At 43.2% G+C, this 21,478-nt stretch overlaps 1 protein-coding gene across 3 annotated transcripts in view; it reads right to left on the bottom strand.

Annotated features, from left to right (window-relative positions):
• PLAG1 (PLAG1 zinc finger) overlaps positions 1-21,478 on the bottom strand; it is a 49,076-nt gene that overhangs the window by 5,822 nt on the left and 21,776 nt on the right. For 2 of the 3 annotated variants that reach the window (XM_075023315.1, XM_075023313.1), the window contains exon 2: positions 1,645-1,744. The gene's annotated coding sequence lies outside the window, so the exon portion shown is untranslated. Of the gene's footprint in view, positions 1-1,644; positions 1,745-4,758; positions 7,769-21,478 lie in introns of those variants that run through there. The other variant, XM_075023314.1, reaches the window with a different exon arrangement.

Here is a 21,478-nt window from a genome sequence, read left to right on the forward strand (position 1 = left end):
AACAGTTGTTTGGAGACTTGGGAGCAATAATTTTCTGCAATAGAAGTAAATGAAGACCAGTTCCAAAGACTTCAGTGAAGCCACCAATGTAATTAAAAGGAAGGTCTGATTCACATCAAAGTCGTGATATATTTGTGGATCGAAAGATTTTTTTCAATATACACTTTAATCAGAATCTGGTAATAAAATTAGTTTTGCTTTCCTGCAAATGAGCACACTGGTCTTCTACGCATATTGGCCTGAATGTAGAATGAAATCTTGTTTTAGCCTCATCTCTCCTGACAAATGAAGTTCAGGTGGAGAGAAAAAGCCCAACCCGATCTACACTTACATAGGGTATATCTATACCACACAGGCACCTATATGAGACCCACCACACAGAGCCAACAGCGCAGCAGCCGTGGCCCTCACTGCGAGGCTAGGGCACCTAGTCTCGAAGGGGTAAGAAAAGGCTAGGACCCCTTTGGCCTCCCTGCCAAATCCACACCTAGCCTGAGGCAGGGCAGGCAGCATTAGCAGCGAAGGACAAGGGAACTGCCTCCAGGGTCCGCTGCAGGGGAGCATGGTTTTAATTCGAACGTGCCGGGTCCAGAGCTCAGCGGCAAGTGGCCTCTGCGCCCAGCCGGTGAGAAGGGAAGCAGGCACAGCTGGCAGGACGCAGGGAGGGAGGGTGAGCTGCTGCACGGAGGGACAACGGACAGAACTAGGATGGGGCTGTGCGGCCAGGGAGGTGCAGGGAGCACTGCACAGGGGTTGGGAATATCTAAGGACACAAGGAGAGGGGCGAGCTGGTAACGCCGGGGGCAGGTGGGGGGGAACTGGACGTGCATCAGGCTGGGGAGATGCAGGATGTTAGGCCATGCAGAAGGGTGATATGCGGGGTCCGACGTGAGGCCAAAGGCAGTGTTTGTTGTGGAACAGCCTACGAGGCTTAACTGTTAAATTAACAACCGTGACAACTTCTCACTCCTTTCCTCAGTGCAAAGATCACACCTCAGCGTGGAGGCCATCCTATATTCAGGCCAATGCTGCATTACTGTTGTCTTCTCCAAAACTTCAGGTAACCTAGTTGCTGTACCAGAAGTAACTCAGAACATTCACACGGATGAAGAATTCAGGTTTTGTTCCTCTATGATCAAAACTAATTAAGCTGACTTTGAACTGTGTTTAAGTGTCCTTAAAAATGCATCATTAGAACAAATATAGTGTGGATCCAATCTTTGACAATGACAGTGTTTTATTAAAAAATATGTATGCACTATTATCGCAGTACCATTTCTCAACAGATGAGGCAATTAAGAACTTCAGTATTGATCTCTGAATAGCAAATAACCACCTTCTTTTTTTTCTTGTGGATATATAGACTGAGCAATGGAGATAAAACTTTAAAACCCACTGATCCTCAAATATTACACTTTCCAAAGACCAGCTGAAAGAATTTTATGAGTAATATTGCCTGTTTGTGTCTCAACATATTATCACTTAAAATCCTCATTCTTACTGGTGCTTTCACAACTGCAGGATGAATGATTATATGCAGTATCAAATATAACAAACACATTACACAAAAGCTCATATATAATACTATTTTTAAAGAAGCATATACTTAAAGCAGGATTAAAGCAGCCTGTGTTCAATGCACACCTGATGTTTGCCCACTAAAGTCCTCAGATTTTGGTCTTAACCAGTTCCGCTGACTCTTCTTGGAGGAAACCAGAATCCAGTACTTCCCATTTTTACTGGTCTGAAAAACAAAAGGAAGAATGGACTAGACTCCAGCGAAACCAGTATATTCAGAAAGGCTGGGATGCGGCAAGACCAGGGGTTGGAAAGAATTGGAAAGGAAAAGTTAAAAGGGATAGATCCAACCCATGCACAGAACATTATGTACTGTTAATTATAAACTGTAGGAATCAATTGTTCTTGCATTATCAGTAGCAATTATGCATTTCAATTCGCAGTATACTTACATCATTTCAACTAACGCTACGCTGGACAGTAACACATAAAGAGGTAAAATAAGACAAAAGCAAAGGATTTTTCAATAAAGTTAAAAACAAAACAAAACAAAAAATCCACAGACCACAAACAATTTAGAAATAACAGTGAAACACATAAAATGCTGGGCCCAGACTTGAGTTTCTTACTCAGAAAGCACTGAATAAGAGAAGATTTCTGGATTAGGCCCAACTTTACTAGAACCTAATGCCTTCATTCTGTTTAATTATACAGGAAATAGCAGCTTAAAAGGTGACCTGCAAAGGAAAATAAAATTAATTTAAAAAAAATAATAAAGCCTCTTGATGATGTACATGCTACAGGTAAATCCCAATAGAGGGCAAGTCTAGGTGTGCCTGAGCAAATCCAGAGGGCCTTTCTGGAATTTCCCTTATATCTCCCTTTTCCCTGCCACCATCCTTTTGTAAATTTGCAGCACGTCTTCCTTTTCTTGCTGGAAAGCCTCCTGGATGACACAGGTATACGAGGAAAACATGTTCAGCGCCTCATTGTAACGGGGAGGTTTATCCCCTCCAACCCTTCCAGGTATGTAAGGGCGAAGCCCTATACAGTGCACATACCCCACACGGCATAGCAGGCTGAAGGTATTTGGCAGGAGCCCCAGAGTAATGTAACATTTCCCCCCACACAAACCATTTCCCCTTCTCACTTCCCATTTGCTCCAGGAAAGTATTCTTCCTTTCGGTACCGAGTCCAGCTTTGCACAGCCCCAGCCTCCTCTGCTGGTAAGCATGAACGTGAGCAAACCGGCATCCTTGAACACCTATTAAAGTGCAAAAGTGCTTCAAGCACAACCGACTGAAGCTCTCGTGACAGCTGAGGTGCATTTATTTGGGGCTTTGTACATACAGGCAGGAGGAAGAAACAGCCCCAGTACTCAAAGAAAAAGTGAAAGGTTTGTTTTCAACTAATGAGCGAGAGGGGGCACAACCCTCACCTCCTCTTTGGCCCCAGATCCCCTTGTTTCACGGAGAGAATGCTGATGACTCCTTAATCCCTCTCTCAGCAAGACCCTCATAAATTAGTTACCCTGCAAAGCCTATCTCAACATCTTCCACTATCACAGCAGAAAGGAAGAGCTTCATTATCCAGATGTTTCTACTAACATAGCTCACAATAAGTAGACAATATTTAAGACAGCCACATAAATGTAATGGACTAAGTCCTCATGGACTTAGTCCCTCCACTATTGGTATTTACAGACTATTTCCTGTTCAACAGCACCCCCCCTACCCCCCACCCCCAATTCTATGTAAAATATTATAATGCCTTCTCAACAGCATTCAACATTTTCTCTTAAATGCTTATGGTACTCAATTCTCACCACACATCTAAAGTCACTTCAGCAAAAAGCAGATGCCCTCAGAGATGGGCCACTAGAGGCATGGAAAGACTCTTCTATCAGGGGAAACTCAAGGTACTGGAACAAGTCAATAAGCAAGATAAGCACCAGATGTAGTTAAAATGCTGAAGAGAATGAAGGAGGAAGGTCAGGTACTCTTATTCATTACCTTATGAATATAGCAAAATCACAATGCAGTGGATCCAGATGAGGACAATGCTATACCTACAATTAGCTGGGATCTCAACTTCTACAAGACCATTATTAAGCAAAGAGCTTAACAACATACACACAAAAGCGGTAAGTTTGTATGAATAAGGAAAACATCTGCTGCATTTGACTGGATAAAGTGAAAACAGAAAATAAAAAAATTCCTATGCTTTGTGACAATAAATCAGCTATTGGATAACAGACTTTTTCTTATGCGCAGAATACAAAAGTTGTCCATGATAATGCTGATTTTTAAACCACCTTTCTCAGAAGCTTTTGGTGCCAGAAAATCTCTGAGGCAGAATACTGGACAAAGACGTACCATTCTTCTCATAACTGCTTATAGTTATAGTGTTATTAAGTTTTCTTCTCAAGTAGATGAGTTAGGAACAATCTTTAATGAATTACAAAGCGTAAGTTATTCTCTACATGAAGTAGAGAAGCATCACACTGCAAAAAGCATTGTCACATGCACATGCCCAAAACCCTCTTGGGAACTAGTAACAAAATACAACTTCTATAATTTGTCAGATTAGAATTCTTAGAATTTATCAGATCTTCCAGTATCCGTAAGGCACTAATTTTGCTAACTCTCCAAACACCCAGGTAATTCCAGGTTAGACACTATTTGAATTTTTACCATTTCAGGAGTCAAAGAAAAAAAAAAAAAAAGCCCTCAAACCCTAGGCTAAATCATTTATTCCTGTTTTTAATATTAAAAAAGAGGAACATACTTCTTTTCAAAATTCACAGTTCATCTTTAAAAATCTGAAAAAATAACTGCACTTGCAAATGTTTTAAAATATTACTTGGTATCTAAACTAAAAGGATAATGAAGACATTACACGAATACAACCAGGAATCCTCCTCCTAATTTGCATTTCTTATTTTTCTTAAGAGTGCACAGTAAAGGAAAACACCAGTTTCATGGTTCTTCTCTTTCAAAATAAGATAACAATAATGAGAACACAGTGTCGAGAACACAGTATCTGTCATTACACCTTGTATACAGGAACAGTGCATCTAGCTTCGACTCCTGAAATTAATCAGTTTTAAACCAGAGAAGGGTCCTAGAAACATCAGAGTCATAATAACGGTGGAACTGATTAAGGATTTAATAGTATTACAAAGTCATCCTGGCTTTTAAATATTTCTTTAAGGAAACAAAATGAAAAGCGGTTACTTACCCTACGGAAACTGTGATTCTTTAAGAAGTGCTGTCCACACAGATCCCAGGTGAGCATGTACTCACATGAACAGGATCGAGTTCTCCGCAGACAGTAATGTCCATCCAGGCTGTGCCTGTGAACCCTCCCCAGCTGCCACCAGCAGTGGCGTAAGGCAAAGGGCTCCCGAAGGGTGCCACGCACGTCACCGCACCACCTACTGCGGTCTGCAGCCACGGCAGCTCCCGGTTCCGCTCTTCGCTCGTGCCGCGGGGCGGGAGCCATGACACGGGCCGCCGCCATCAACGTGCTGCCTTGGGAAGCGGCAACCTCCCTCTTCGGTGGCTGCTGTAGCCCTGCTGCTCCCAAACCTGTGCGCCCGTCTCAGGGTTTCAGATGGAAGGAGCTGGCAAGGTTTACCGCGGCTGACGAAAGGCAGCAGGGTCACGGGAGAGAAATACGTGGGGCAAGAGCTGACGTCCTAGCTGGGAGCGCGGTGTCGGGACCGTAAAGCTGGAACAGACTGGCACCCTGGTTTGGGAAGAAGGAGGATGAACACATGCAGGCCGAGGCAGCCAGGAGCTGCTGCTGCTCAGGGTGGTAATGGAGCAAACTGAGCTCAGGATGCCCCAGTCTAACCTCTCTCAGGTTTGCCAACAGTAAAGACTCCTTCAGAGCGAAGGACAAGAGATCGCTTGTGGTGCCTCTATGGAGAATGTGCCCCGAAGAGCCACAACTACTATAGCGTTAGTAAACATTTTTCTTCTTTTCTGTATCGGGTGAGTAACAGCCGCCTGACTAAAAAAAGCACTGACAGAGGAAACCTGCTCTGTCCAAGCAGCCAGGAATAGCTGGGGGAGCCGAGTTGGAGAAGTCAAGAGACAGTCAACATCGCCACTTACTGTGGCTCAGGAGAGCCAAAGTGATGGTCAGACAGCACCTCCACGGTGCTGTGGCCAAACTGAACTACAAATCTCACCACATCTGCCCCTCTCAGCTGGGGCTGTTAAAATTGCGCAAATGTCGCCAGAGCTCCTGCAGACGAAGGAATCTACCCCCGGGTTAAGGCAACCGAAGAAGGAGCACCGTTTAGCCTCCTCCTGCTCTCCTTGTGCTGTGGGCTTACAGCAAGCAAGCTGTAATGAGAGGCTTACGCAAGCCTCTCGTTAGGCAGCTCAGTCTGTGAAGGCGCAGATTTAACCCTCCCTCCTTCAGACACCTCTGCTGGGATAGCTGTTGGAAGGGGCTGAGGGCGTAAGTGGCAAAGTGCCTGCACCACTGCAGGACGGCACGCCGGGACCTGCAGCCCTGCAAGGCTCAGCCATCCTTCCTGGATCATCAAGAACCAATGTGCCTACTGCACACTTGCACCGACTTCAGAGCGAGCCGTAGGTCTCATGGACTTTGTAGAAAAATGCTAGACTTTTCGCAGCAGAAGCCTCATCTGAGAATAGCTGCAGGTAGCAGAAGGTCTAGCTGCCAACCCAGGACTTCCAGAGGTCCCTCCTACTTCCAGTAACTCAGGAAGGGAGGATCTTAACTGGGGAAGGTGTTCCCACCAATGGAAACAGTCAAGCAGGTAAGAAAAATCCACGCTTAACTGGCAAAGATGTTGAAGTATTGATGACTTCAGGGGTGCCTTTCTCCGTGTTGAATTAAAATCAGTCTTCTGACTGATGCACGGGTCTACATCACTGTATGTTCTTGGCAGGCCACCTGATCTGCATTTATTTGAACAGCACGTCACTCTTCAAAGGAGGCAGCCGGCAAAGCCTGTTCACCTTTGCCCACGTTTAGGAGGAGAATCCTGCCTTTGGTAGGAAGATGCTGATTCTCCCCCATTTGTTCTTGGCTGGCTGGGGCTGGAGGGAGAAGGGAGCAACAAATGGAGGTGTCTCGCTGTGGCCTGAGTTCTACCTCTGGAAGCTCAAGCTGAGGCTTTGGTGCTGGACCACAAACAAGGAGGAAGAATGGGCATTGCTGGGGTGAGACTGTTCATCAGAAGGTGGGTTTGACCAGGGATCCAGCCTAGGCCAGGAGGGGCTCATGCTTGCGCTTTCACAAAGTGATACTTCATTTAATTTTCTGCGTGTTTTATTGTATAATTTGGAAGAGATTCGAACAGCAACATGTACGCACATGTTTCTGCCCTAAGCAATGAAGACATCTGGCACGACAGTCTATAAACACGGCACTGCCAAATGGCAGGAGGGACAGATCTCGACCTCCAGAGCCCTGCCTCTGGCCATCGTGGCCTTTTGTAAGGCAGGCGGCGAGAGAGAGAGAGCCAACAGGTACACCACCTGACAGCGGCTGGGAACCGGATGGGGTTTTACAGCTCCTGTTCTCCCACAAGCTGACGGAGAGATGTGAAAAGACAAAGGGGTCCACGCTGAGGCCCCAGGGGGACAAGATGGCATTGAGAGGTGGGTGAAGCCACTTGGCCTTTTGCATTTTTGGACAATAGCTATTGTAAATAACCACTCAGAGATGTAGGCACTGACCCTACTGTACAGCAGTGTTTCACGTTAGGGCAGCACACACTCATATGCAAATTAATCACAAAAGAACAGATAGTTACGGTGGGTTTTTTTTTAAATATATACAAGGCTGTATTTATATTATCTTGAACTTCAGGACTTCTTATAGCAGGCAGCTGAGTTCAGAGAAATCCTTCTCCGTGGATTCAAGCTCTAGCCTACAGTATCGGGGGGTGGCCAAGGAAGCGTGGTAGGACAGCAGCGAGAGCATGCACAGGCTGCAGGAAGACACAACCAAATCCAAGCATGAAGCAGCAGAACTGCCCGCGAAAGCTGCTGCAGGAAAATGGAATGATGTGGGCAAAACAGTGAAAATATCTATCCAGTGATCTTGGGTATAAACATAAGAATGACTTAGAGATAATAACCCATAAAACTTTACCCCTCGGGGAAACAGCCTAACATCTAGAACATAATGAATTAACATAAGCACTGAAACTAAAACCAGGCAACCATTGTATTCTACCATTCGTGACAGCACATTACTAATATCTACTGTGTGCAGACCAATGATTATGCTGGAAAGAGTACTATAAAGAAGGTAGCAAAACCAAGAAATAAGATATTTCATCAATTCAAAATTTTAACAGTCTTCGTTGGGGTTTTTTTGGAAAACATCCACAAAACAGAGAAACTGAAATTGCATAAAGTTGAGCAGGAAACTCCCCCAATCCTTTCAAACTAGTATGAAATATGGGTAGTATGAGACACAAATGCACTAAAATGATAAACCCATTTCTTTTCTTCTGGGCAGTAAATATACAGATTCCACTAGTAAACACATGTTAAATATACATACCTTTTATTAATTAATAAAGCAAGCATTTGGAGGAAAAAAACACTAGGTTGCTGTGGGACAGTAACCATCATACAAAAATAGCTATTTATATAGATTTGACTATTAAGCACAACAGTTTTTTCATGATAAGACTATTTGCAATTCTTGAAAGCTGTATTACAGTCATGAAATCGGATAAACAGCTTTTTAATTTTAGAAAATAACTCATTCTTATAATATGCTACACTAGAAAGAGTATTACATAACCTTTTTCAGAATATAGAAGAAAAATTCTATCATGCCTGCCTTTTTTTTTTTCTTCTTAAGTTTCTGGAAAAGTAGAACATGAACTTACCAACATTTATTTTATCATGACCTAATAGTCTGTAATTTAAAGAAAAAAAAAAATCACAATACTATCCAGCATCTCTTAGTGGGCTTTCCATGTTTCAAATTACTTACGTCCACTTTAAATCTTGAGAGCTCAGTTTTGGTTACTAAATGTTCCAAAGAATTCCTGATTATATACTAAATTAAAGGAAACAAGAGCTGCCTAGAGTTAACCCATCTGATGATTGTGGTTTTATGGGCTTTTTAAGAATCTCTATGGCACTGCATAGATGTTTTTCTAAAAACTTTGGAGAGGCTGCGATACAAATAATGTTGATACTGTAATTACGGTTAGAATGTTTAAAACCTGCAAAAGTGCTTTCATGTATTTTGGAATCAGACACACACACCCCTGCCCCCCAAGAATAATCTGCATCCATTTTTAAAGTAATGATGCTTCTGTGAAAGCAAACTTAGTTTACTATTTAATCTGCATATAGGACCATGTCACTTTTATAATAAACCCTAGTCAAAAGCAAATCCTGTACATGTACAAGTAAACACAAACACACATCCTAAAGATGTGTATAAGGTTATACACTAATATGATCAGGAATTAACTGATGTTCATAAGGAACATTATTTTCCTTTGTCCCAAGACATTTAAAAATAAGACCAGGTGTGCGGGCTAGATTAACGGTACATCTAGGCCAGTATTCTGTCTCCAGTAACAGCCAAAAGTACAGAACAGGTCACGAACATGTGGTATTTCTCACTGATACTCTTCTGACCTCCAACTACTTTGATGTCAGGGACTTCCTGAACCATATGTGGTTTCTGTCTGTTTAGCAACTTTCAGCACATCACCCTTTCAAGCAGTAGTCCACACTCCCCCTGGAAACCGTCTCAGTTTCTGATATGTACAGCATACTTTCGAAAAGTTGTCCCACAGGTCTCTCCACTACCAGTTTTACAGAGAACCTCTTCCTTTTGAGGGCTCAGAATCTGCCTTCCCTCCTAACTGTATAGGTTCTTGTTTTGAAAGGCAGCGGTTAGTTTGCCTCCTCCTTCCTCTGCAGATCTCCATGACATTGCCCTCACTTCATTCCTGTCCCAGACCAAAGTCCCAGTTTACAGAAGTGTTCTTCATATGGAAGCCACCCCATGTAGCTCATAATTCTTGCTGACGTTCTCTAAGCCTCTTCCAGTTCTAATAAATCCTTTCTGAGATGAAGGCTCCAGAAGCGCACGCAGCACTCGGGAGGCAACTGGACTATACACTCTGGTAATGACATTCTCAATTTTACTCTGTATTTCTTTCCTCTTACATTTGGGTTGTGTTTTGGTGACCAATGAGCTCATGATCTCACAGAATCGCCAATCACAATCCCCAAATCTTATTTCTCAATGGTAATACTCAGCATCTTTATATATAATCAGGATTGTTCTGTCCAGTGCTCCTCAGTTATCCTAATTTATCTACACTCAATTTCATCGCCCATTTTGTTGCACAGTCCTCAGCACTTTTAATGTCATTCTACTGTTCTCCACAGCTGGCTTTCTTCTTCACAGCAAACTCGCTCACCCAATTGCTCATCCCCCTTACTGACACCATTTACAGATGTGTTGAATGGCACAGATCTCTGTGGAACATAACTGGGACCCTCCTTCAATTGAGAACTGACCTACTTCTACCCTTTGATCCTATCTCTTCATCTGCCATTTACTTGTGCAAAGACCTTCCCTCTTACATTATAGCTCCTTAGTTTCCTTAAAAAGCATTTTTGATAAAGTTCACTTTGATTTTTGAACCAAAACATTTTTAATTCTTGCTGATGCCTCCAAAGAACTCCAACTCCCTAAGACAGGACTCTGTTACAAATGCTGCTTTGACTCTTCCCAAATAATCATACCTACCCAGGTGGCTACCAATTCTGTGCTTTATTATACAGTCTACCAAAATTGCCTGGTACTGATTTCAGATTTGCCTGGTGCAGGCCTGCCTGGCCCAGACCACCCTTGAATCCATGATTTTACATATTTACATTTCAGAAGATTTTTCTAAACCTGAATACTTTAGGATGTACCATTTAAACAATGTAATTTGGTTCCAGAGTACAACTAAATAGGATAGAAAGTTACATGTTTTGCTTTCTGAGACAGAGTCATCTAACTTGAGTCGTAATGCAAGATGTTTTTAACAGTTTTAGTAATAGGTCAAGTAAAAAGGTTTCTGGTGCTCTAGTCTGCTAGGTGGAAATCACAATGACATGGGTGAACTCAGGATAAACTCCACCCACATATACCACCACACAACACAATCCTGCGCAGCTAGTGATCTCTGCTTGGTCAGACAGAGACAGCCTGAACTGGAACAGCACTGAAAAAAGCAGGCACCAGTCACTCCACTTTGTGCTGTGCTCCTCATTTAAGCCGAAAAAGTAAAACTTTACCATAATGCTCAGTAATTTCACTCGAAGGTCTGGTAGGCAGACAGCACAAAGGAACTGGCTGTGCTGGAGAAATTAACAGAGTGCCATAAGGCAGGGACAGGTTTTTAAACAGCAAAGTCTGTAAAATAAGCATGGACTGTAAATCAGAAAACATGGGACTACAATAATCCAACCAGTGATTCATCGTTTGGGCTTGGAGAAATCCTCTACCCTACCTCAATTTTTGTCTGCTGTTTAAAAAAAAACAAAAAAAAACCACCAAAAAATAAGAAAACAAAAGAAAAAAAAAGGGTAGGTAATACCCATCTAGCTAACACAAGATCAGATAAGAAGGGTGAGGTGGTGGCATTTGAAAAAATCACTATACCACATAGAAGCTGCAAAGACTGTACTAGGACAAGACCTTTCACGGGAGTTAGATTTCCCTCATGAGGTTAGGTTAGATGGTTGGGAAGCTCACATTTGGGACAAAAAGACAACTCATGAAGGACAGAAATAAAGTGACTGAGAAAAAGGGTAGTCTCCCAAGTACATACACTGCATCCCCAGCATAGGTGGGAACTATGCAGTAGTCCAAAGAACGTAGTGGAAACCCAGTCCTGCCCTGAATCACACTGCCTGAACAGCACTGCCTGGGGGCAAAAGCTGTGACAGGGTTTAGCACTGCTTTTTTTGTAACCTTGGATTTTCATATGATTTATTGGAGCTATTCCAATTAAAATGCTGATCCTGGTTGCCCCCGTCTCCTCTACCTCTTATCCCGGTCCCCAAAGAAAGGCAACAAGTAAGAAAAGAGTGCCCAACTTCCAAGCAGCCGCTAATCTTCCAATACACCCTACAGTCAAGGAACTGCTGTTCTATCTGAAAAGAAAATACTTCATAGATTATTCTAACTTTACATTACATAAAAAATATCATGTTTAGTCACGATGGCCTTTGCTACTACTCCTACAGCTGTGATGCTGGATGATTATATCAATGACCTTATGAGCTAAAACAAAAGTCTTAGGAAAGGGTAACTAAAGATGCAGAATACTTAGGCTAATACCAAAGCAAATCCCTCTTCAAAGCTATAAGCAGCGAGCCTTTCAGAACCTGCACAGTGCAGACACTGAATGTATTTCTGACTCTGTTCACGTACGAGCTTTGTCTATGCAATAATGTTAACATACACCTCAACAGCTTACTCTAAGCGAAATGACTTCATGGGGTGTTTGCATACCATTTTGCTATGACAGCATCCTTGTTAATGAGGTAAGTACATAGCCCTGCATTTGTTCCCATCTCCCATTTGGCGTGTTGAGCAGTTCATTTACAGTGCTCTGCTCCAGTCTGTCATGCAATGCATTTTGGGATGCACATCTGAATCTGTAAGAATTCTCACATTTGATGCCAGATTAATGAACAAGTAAAAGCAGTCATGCATAATTTAGAGCTACACGATTGAACATAGCAGAGGGAGATGAAGCCAGGCAGTTAGTATCCAGAAGAGTCACCTGGAGTACAATTTTTGGGTTCAGGTGACTGGCAGCAACTATTGGATTCAGTTTCAGGCACCAAAGGCAGAACCTGCCAGAAGTCCATATAGATTCTGCCCTGGAGCTGCACCAACAGAAAACCAATCTGTGAGCTCCTGTCAGCCTAATGAAATGTCATAATGATGCAGTCACCAAACAACTTTACCATTAAATCACGACATAATCAGCTTGTTATGGGCAGGGTAACCAAGCCAGGAAGGCTGACAGTAGCATGAGGAGGTTTCTCCATGTCATGTCAATGCACAGGAGGTAATGGATAACTTTGACGGGATACGATTCCCTACTGGCACAGAAGCTGGTTGTGAGACGCATACCTGTTGCCCTACTCTACCCCAGCTCCACCTCCCCAACACACAGGCTTAAGACTTTATCAACACGATGGCATATTCCTTCACAGTCCTGCTGGACACAGTTTATCACAGTAAGCATTCACCAACACTAATAATGGATGTTCTATGATCAAAGACCCGTGTCCTGCAAGGTAATTTTTGCCCTCCACAGTCCAAGATACCAGGGCATTTAAGTGCTTTCCTCTTTTTTTTTAAAGCAACTTAGCAGACTCCACTTCCCTGATTTCCAAGCCTAGATTAAGTGATGGGAGAAAAACACATGCAAGACTTTGCCTTGAACAGCTGCAGACTGCCAGTGGGGCAGCCTTCCAGAAAGGTGGAAGGAAGATGGTGACAAAAAAGATGGAATAAAAATAGTCTTATGACTGTATGGTATGCATCAATGTTTCATGCATGTTATGGGAAAAAATCCTGGAGGGCAGATGGAAACATGAAATGGAGATGCTTTTTTGAGTCCCGGAGAATGTATTCCTCCAAAGTGCTCTCCGACAAGATGCTTGAGCTCCTTTCACCCTGTGGGAAAGTAGCTGTAAGCTAGCAAAAAATGTGCAATCATAAAGGTATGTTTTATTTTAATTTTATTTTTAAAAACTTGCGAAGAGATGAGTTTTACAATAGTCATGTGTTCAATTAATTTTTCAGACAGGTGTTTAGAAAAATGGATTTATTTACTGATTTAGCTGATGGTGCTTTTTCAATGAAAAAAATAATGACCTTAAAAACAAAGTAGGTCATGCGAGGAGTGCTGCTCTAGATAATGTACACAAGATCCTGAATACTGTCAGGAAACATTTCTAATGAGCTCAACTGACATAGTGGTCTCAACATGGAACATCTTCTATGTTTTGCAGGGTGTTGGAGGTAAAGTGCGTGACCAGTGTTTTGTTACAGCTGTTTATGTTTAGCACCTTTGTATTGCCTGTCTCTCGTCCCCTTCCAGAATCGCATAATCCATTTCAATCTTCTGGGAGTTCTCCAGGAAACCCTCCTTTCACCACTCTGACTTTGCAACCTCCTGCTGAGCTGAGCTGACAATTTCAGGGTTCAGATCCACCTTTCGTTTCTCTTCTGAAATCTGACGGCTATCTTTTAGCTAATAATTCCCCGCTTCATATGGGCTGCAGCTTTTTTATGTGCTAAGAGAAATCAGAAAAAATAAAGATGTTACTAGTCACCCCACTCATTACAAACTCTATTTTAATACTGCCAACTAGTTTCTTCCCTCGTGACCACATTCAAATTCTTTTCCCCCAACTTTTCTTTTCACCGTGTTCCCTTCAAAATTGCAAGATGCCTTCCAAATTACTTCCACATACTACATATGCTGTTGTAGGTTTTTCTGGGACATACGTAATGGGGTAAGTTGGTTGCTATTGTTTCAAAACTTGAAATGGTCAGACACTGTTGGATAGGCATTTGAGTATAAAGGATTCTGCTTTTGTTTTTTTTTTTTGAAGGAAAAAACCAGTAGGCATTACATTTGTAACTGCACACATATGCAACTAGCTGTCCTTATGCTGAAGGATATTAGCCATAGCAAATTTCTAGGAGACTTAAGGGCCTCATTTATAAAGACAGCAGGCAAACTGCGATAACAGACTGCAAGGCTACCTATCAAGAAGCTTCATCCTGGAGTGCTAGAGGAGCATTTCCTTAGGCGGGGGGGGGGGGGGGGGGGGGGGGGGGGAAGGAAAGGAAAACCCCAACAACTCCTTTACCTGCAATGTTTGTGTTAAACCTCCCTCCCACACACTCTTTTCTCTCTTTTTACGGCTCCTACAAATTACTGTAAAACACACTGCAAAGTTAAGAAAATTCTGTAGCAGTTGTTAAGATATACACTAGCTCACTCTACTAAATAAAAGTTTTAGAACAGCAACACAGTTCAAAATTCCTTGTGTACTTCACCCTCAGCAAAGATTGAGCACGCTAATGAAACTCCGTGACAGCATAGCTTTATATTTGAGACTGCATTAAGATTTATAAACACTCTGAGCATGACTAAGGTCTGGAGCAGGGGGGCAGCATAACCAAAGCTGGGGAAGGCTGTGATTAGTGAGGAGGGAATGAGAGGAGATCAAATCAGCTGAGAAAGGAGGCAGAAAAGTGCAACTCATGTTTGGGACTTGGCACAGCAAAGAAATATACCATTAAAGCTTTAAAGTCGGTCTGATGAGAGAATGCCATTCCAGGGAGAGAAGCAAGAGTAAAAAAAGAAAAAAAAAAACCCAAACAAAAAACACCACCAAAAACCCCCAACAATATGAAAGATGCAAAAGCATCAAAAAGTGTGATCAAGCTCTCTTGTATTTGTGGAGTCAGGTACTGGAGAAACTACAAAGCCCTGAGTCAGCAGCACAGATGTGACAGATGACACTGACTGGGAGGAAGGCAAACCAACTCTTCTTAAACTGAAGGACATGTCGCATGGGCAGAGGTGCAGGAGGAAACACAGAGTTCCACGTAACGCCATCCGTCCTCTATGTCTGTGCATCCCCCGAAACACGTGGGTCCCTCCAGCCTTCGAACTCTCTCCCCTCGCACCCACAGGAGGAGCTGAGCTCCGGAGGGCGTGGAGGTGAGCCGTGCGGCGCTCCAGCTCAGCTGGGACAGGCGTGCTCTTTGCTGTGTCTAGCTGGGCCGGGCTGCTTCGTGCCTTCCCCACAGCCCCAGGGCTCCCTGAGGCAGGCGGGGAGCGGGGAGCGGGCAGCGTGCTCCCTGGTGACATCAGGGTCACCTCTCTCCTTCCAGAGATCTCCAGGCTTCCCAAACAGGGCAAGGTAGCTACGGGACAGAGCTGCGAAGACTTGGGCAGTGAAGATAACTCGATGCCACTCCTCGTGGGATGGATCTTCTCCACAGCGGGGAGAGAGCACAGACAACGAGGGGAAGGAGTAGGCACGGAGGTACAAGGGAGCTGATACAGTAAAGTTTCTGACACGTCCTTCGGTACAGCAGGACTGATAACTAGGCAAGAGCGGCTGAGTGAAGACTGAACAGAATTTGCTGGATTTGACATGCAAAATTTTGGGGTAGGGGATACCAACAGTAAAGGTTCTTACTCTGGGTAAGAGGGTAAGAGAGGTGAAGGGACAGAGAGACAGCAGCTGGAGCGCAGAAGTTCGGAGGCGGCCAGTGAGTGACAGTGCATCTGTGCGGACGAGGAGCCCACACCAAATAAATAAGACAAGAGCCTTATCTAAGTTTGAGAACAGCTAAGGTAAACGGCAAGCAGAGGGCTGCCACCTGAGCGAGAGCGCTCTGCTCCAGAAAACGTAGTTTAAGCCCTCCTGTGAAGTTATTGTGCAATTGGGCATGCAATACTTACTGGATGGGATTCCTCCTCCAGCCTCTGCAGGATCCTGTAGCTGTTTCTTGGGTATTGTTCATGTCTGATGAGTCACAGTGCTTGCAGCAGGCCCAGGCCTAGCTGGACACTATGGCATAGGTGAGGCTACTGACCTTGATTTGCTGGGTTTTTACCCGGTTACCTCAGGCCTCTGCTGTGGCACTGTGCATCATCCGGGGGAAAAAAAAAAGAATCACTCCTGGATTCGGTGGCAATGTCACTTGCAAAACCACAGCCCAGAGCACATATGAGGGCACTGATCAAGAATCCTGTTGTGTTTCTCTGTCTTCTGCTACATCCTTTGTGTTGATTCATTCCCGAGGCCAGGTCCAGGTGTGCTCTCTTGCTTTCGTTTATGTGGGCAGTGACCTGTACCTGTCCATCCCGTAATGATTCGTATCTGAGTAAGGTCAGACATACATGAACCGCAGGCCGCCAGCCTTGGCAGACTCTTCAGAACTAATCAGTTGTTACAACTAACTTGCTTACAACCCCCACCACAAAGAGCAGCACTCCTGACTACCTGCCAACATGTACGGAGCGTTTACCTCCAGTCAGGATGACCCTGGAGTAAAGGAGGACATCGGTAGTGAGCCAGGTGGGAAGAAATACAAACTCCAGCACATTATAAGCAATTAACCCAAAGAAACCTTAGAGTGGAAACTAACTCACCACAACAAGCATTTCCGGCATTTACTGCGTAAGTAGTCCTTTTTGATATAACTTTGAGAATTAAGTTCAGCATGGACACATGATGCTGTAAGAGGAACTGAATTGTGTTCAAGGTAACATCCTACTGTGGACTAAGCCATCGTAAACTGTCTTTGTTAATTATTTCCCAGTGATCAACAGCCTAGACATTCTTTCTCAGTACCTCCATTTTAAGGTTCACAAAGGGACAATTCTACCTATTATCTGCTTGAGTGATCCTATGTTTCCATACTTAGAAAAGCAAAAAAGAAGTAGAAAACCAGAATGCAGTAAATTTTGCATGCAGTTTCTGTTTGTTAGGACAAATCTTTTTCTCAACATACAGGAAGAATATCATGCAGAAGGTAAAAAAAAATCCCCGCAACAGATTATTCCTCATCCTCTGCTTTTAAGAGACTACTCTAATAGATAATACAAATGGGTTTGAGCAACTGTAGTAACTGTTTTCAAGCATATCTTCTCTAAGCCACTGAGATGCCAAAAGAACAGGTCAAGTGGACATACATTTCAGATCTGCTAAGTCCTGGTCCCATCTCTGTCACATACCCCTCCACAATTTTGAGCAAAAGCACTTCATATCTACTGCATATCAGCAAGTGCTTTTTTATCAACTGCCTATCCTTAGTTAAATAAAGAAATAAAACCACTTAACTAAATCCAGCCTACCTGTCAAGTATGCCCTTCTCTCGCAACCTGACCTGACCATCCCTAGTTTCTAACGCGCAGCCCTAGCCACTCTGCTCTTGCAGATCCTCCACCATCCATTTAGCAATCGCAGCACCACACTCCTCCTTCAAAGGTTTCAGTGCTATAATGGCAAAACCTGAGGAATCACTTCAGCTCTTTGCTGCAAAAGCCCATAGGTCATTGTGCACTCTGAATCAAGTGTTCGAGTTTTCTATTAGATACACAGGCAGTTCTTTATTTACAAAGGCCTGGATGTTAAGAAGACAGCACTACAAACAGGAGGAGTATTTATTTACAGATATCATTAGCAATTTACAAGAAAATGTAATAAACAGATCACATGAACAGCTGAAGCACTGAGTGGCTAACTGGATATTTCAGCTATCTTAATTAACTTCAGTATTGCATCAAATGCTGTAAGAGAGCGACAGATCACTAATGCCAAGTTAGTCATTTTCAGTAACAGTTCTCATGGAATTTTTTCCTTCTAAATAATCAAAACAATTGGTCATTGGACCTTATAAGGAAAAGTGCCATACCAAACAGATTTTCATAAAATACAGCTGTTTTAACTTCACAGTTCCCTCCAGCCTATCTGCAGCACCTGAATTCTGGGGCTGCATTTTTATGTTTTCTTTTTAAACATGACGACAAGATAAAACTATTATAGTAATTAGCAGCAGAGTAACTCACTTGGGTGGTTTCATCTGTTCTTACGACAGTGAGGGACATTCAATAAAACCACAGCATAGCAAATTTTAAACTAATAAACACCAATGCTTTATTTCTAGCAGCAAAGCATTAGCCTGTGAGATTTACTGCCAGAAGGTAGCATACAGTTAGACAGACAAGACTTACATAGATAACTGGATCATGCAGAATGATAATGCGATCTGAAGAGGGCTTCAGGAAAAATTATACTAACCCTCTTTTTTCAGGACAAAATCAAAACCAGCAGAAAGTTAAATAAGAGAGGATCCTTATACCACCCCTTGAAGCATCTGATAGCAGCTAATATCAAGAGAAAATACAGGACTTGACAGAACAGTAGTCAGAATTCCTGTGTCGTATCAGATCTAGAGAGGATAACACTTTTGTGAATTCCAGAGAGCAGCCTCCCATCTCTCCAGAGCATCTTTTGAAACATGCAGTTGAGCTTGCCTTGCGTATAGCAAAGTATATGTTTTAAGACCTCGGGCACTGGGATACCTGCCAAGTCACAACAAATATGTATACATAATCTAATCTACTTAAATTTTGAGTGGAAACTCTGTGCCCTTTAGATATATCCCTCAAGGCTACAAATAGCATACTTGTTGGACAGGATGAAGTTTCCCTGCGTAAGTAATAACTGAGCTCTTCTGGCATCTAACCACGCCTCCTGGCTTCTTCCAAAACCAAAGACTGGGGAGGGAGGAGTGATGAGGATGAAGGTTCGGAGGTTCGGAGATAGGGGCAAAAGGAGTTTAAGGAAGAGGAAACAGAGACAAATTATAGGTCTATTAGGAACAAGGTGCTCTTAATAAAACAGTTACAAGAAAGCAATCTCTCCCCCCCCCCCCCCCCCTTATCTGGCAGGTGACAAGTTGGTAAAAAAATCCCCAAAATGAGGAATCCTGTGAAGAGGAGAAGGGGGCCTAAAAAGTCAAATGAAGCAAAGCAGAGGCAAAGCAGCAGTGCTAACAAATTGCAAGGCAATGCTCACTGCCCAACAGATTTGAATACAGTGAGGATTATTCACGGCCTTGGTATGGTTACCTTTTCCTAGGAAAAACTGGCTAGAAAGAAAGCCAGTGAAATCCTTGGGAGCCTGTATAGGCTTCTACAGCTAAAAATAAAATTAACAAATCAGAAATCAAAACAGTTTAGGATACACATGAATGTAAACAAACAGAGACATATTTTGACAGCACAAAGCAGTAGTTAAATAACTGTGCTGCCTTCTAAAATGAGGGAATATTACTATTTTTCTTTAAAAGCAGGTGACTATTGGGTTTGAAATTTCATACCGCACTTGTTTCTATGACCTATGAACCTTCTGTTAAGAAAAGCTAAACAACTGGATAAATTTTAATAAGAGATCTTTGCATTTGGCCTCTAGAAGAAAAATTTCACTGGCAGCCTTACTTCCTACCACTAACCAATCTCTTAAAATATAGTATCTACTAATCCTTTAAAACGCTTGGTCTAATTGCACACAATAATAGGCATACTTATCTGAAGCAGATCTAGTGTGGTCTACACTACTTGTTTCAGCAGGATTTTTTTTTTCTTTACTTCTAGCAGATAGTATTACAACTACAAATTTCAAACTGCAACTGCCCTGCTTACCCAAATCTGAGTACCAGAGGGCAGGCAAGGGAGATATGGACACTCGTGCCCGTGCCATCATTGTAACTGCACAAACAAGCAGTCTTTAAGAAAAAATAAATACTTGTGAACACAAAACGCAGATTCATGACCAGCTAATGCTGGGTAATACAGTCTGACAGCATGGCACCCACCCAAGCTGTCTGTCATTAAGAAAACATGAGAAAGTAACACATAGAAACTTGGCTGTAGAAATTACATTTCTTTCCTGCCTCCTATCATATCGCGCAAATCTGCTGGAGTAAAGAAAGGTATGCATCCCCTTCTCCTGCAGAGAGAGCTGGAAGCTCATCTTAACTAAACCACAGTTGTTACATATTATTGACCACACACAATACATTTACTGCTGACCCATAGCGATAATAATCTTCTGCCCTCTCCCCAAACATACCACTTTCTCCCAGCCCCACCAGTTAGCACAAGCTGCCACCACAACTAGTGCTGGGGGAAGTATCTGCTAAAGCGCCAGGTACAAAATGATCAAAAAGAGTTAGGGTTATGTGAAGGAACAGCTAAGAAAAACGACACAACACTACCAAAACAGGTACAACACCCTGATGACTTCAACATGTCCCTTTCTGAAATCATTTGTTTCATTACCAAAGCAGGGGGGTGCTTTTAGAGGAGCCTGCATCCCAAATGCAAACATGAGAACGTGTCAAGACATCTGTATTTCAGTCTCATTGTTACCACAGTTGTCACCAAAACTTTAGGGTTTGTACCCAAAAGGCTGTACTTGCAAAGACAAGGGCTGATACTTCCTTTGAATTACAGGGCCACAGAAACCAGCACTATGAGACATCAGCTTTTTTTTTTTTAAAAAAAACCCAAAACCAACACAAAACAAAACACTGAAGGGTTTTGGCATGGATATAGCTATGGTACAGATAATTGCTGCCAGTTAACCTCAAGGCCTGATCCCTCACCAGATTTGACGGCTGCCTTGGCAAGCAGCTTCAGCAGTTACCTTCTCATCTCTGGACCCAATCCCAAAAGCAAAGCAGCTATCTCCAGAATTAGGTAACTCCACCTAAGCAAATGCCTTGTTTACTGGGTCAATCATAGGCAGAAGCAACTGTGCCCAGCCAACACCTCAAGCTGGCCGGACACAAGCCACCTCCTTGCTAGAGGCTGGGCTGCGTGGCAAAAGCAGTGCCAGGCTCAAGTGCCCATGAGCAGCTCGGAGACGGGGGGTAAACGCTCTGGCACAGCACCTTGGCCAACACTTTGGGACTGGAGATGGACACATCTGTCCAGCTGTCATGTTGATAGGAGCACAGGACAGCACTCTGTCAGCCTGTCCGGAGCTTAGTTATTTTGAGCGGGCCTCCACATTGAAACAGTTGAAGGTATGATGCTTCTTCCTCCCTCCCTTTCCTTCTCGTGCTGGTGCTTGTCTGGCCACACAGTGTACCAGGCCAGAGAGCTAAAACAGTCACATTAACCCTAGAGAGCTAAAATGGTCAAATTAACTCTACAGAAAAAATGCTGCCCATTTCCATGCAGTGGCTTAGTGCCAGCACAAGAGGAGGTAGAGAAGAGCCATCTCAGGTACAGGGATGGGCAGGCTGGGATTCCTGCAGCTCTGGCCCAAACTGCTAATCACTGAGAAACTGCACCCACAGGTTTCCTATG

This window comes from Buteo buteo, chromosome 3, assembly GCF_964188355.1.
Source record: "Buteo buteo chromosome 3, bButBut1.hap1.1, whole genome shotgun sequence".
NCBI lineage: Eukaryota > Metazoa > Chordata > Aves > Accipitriformes > Accipitridae > Buteo > Buteo buteo.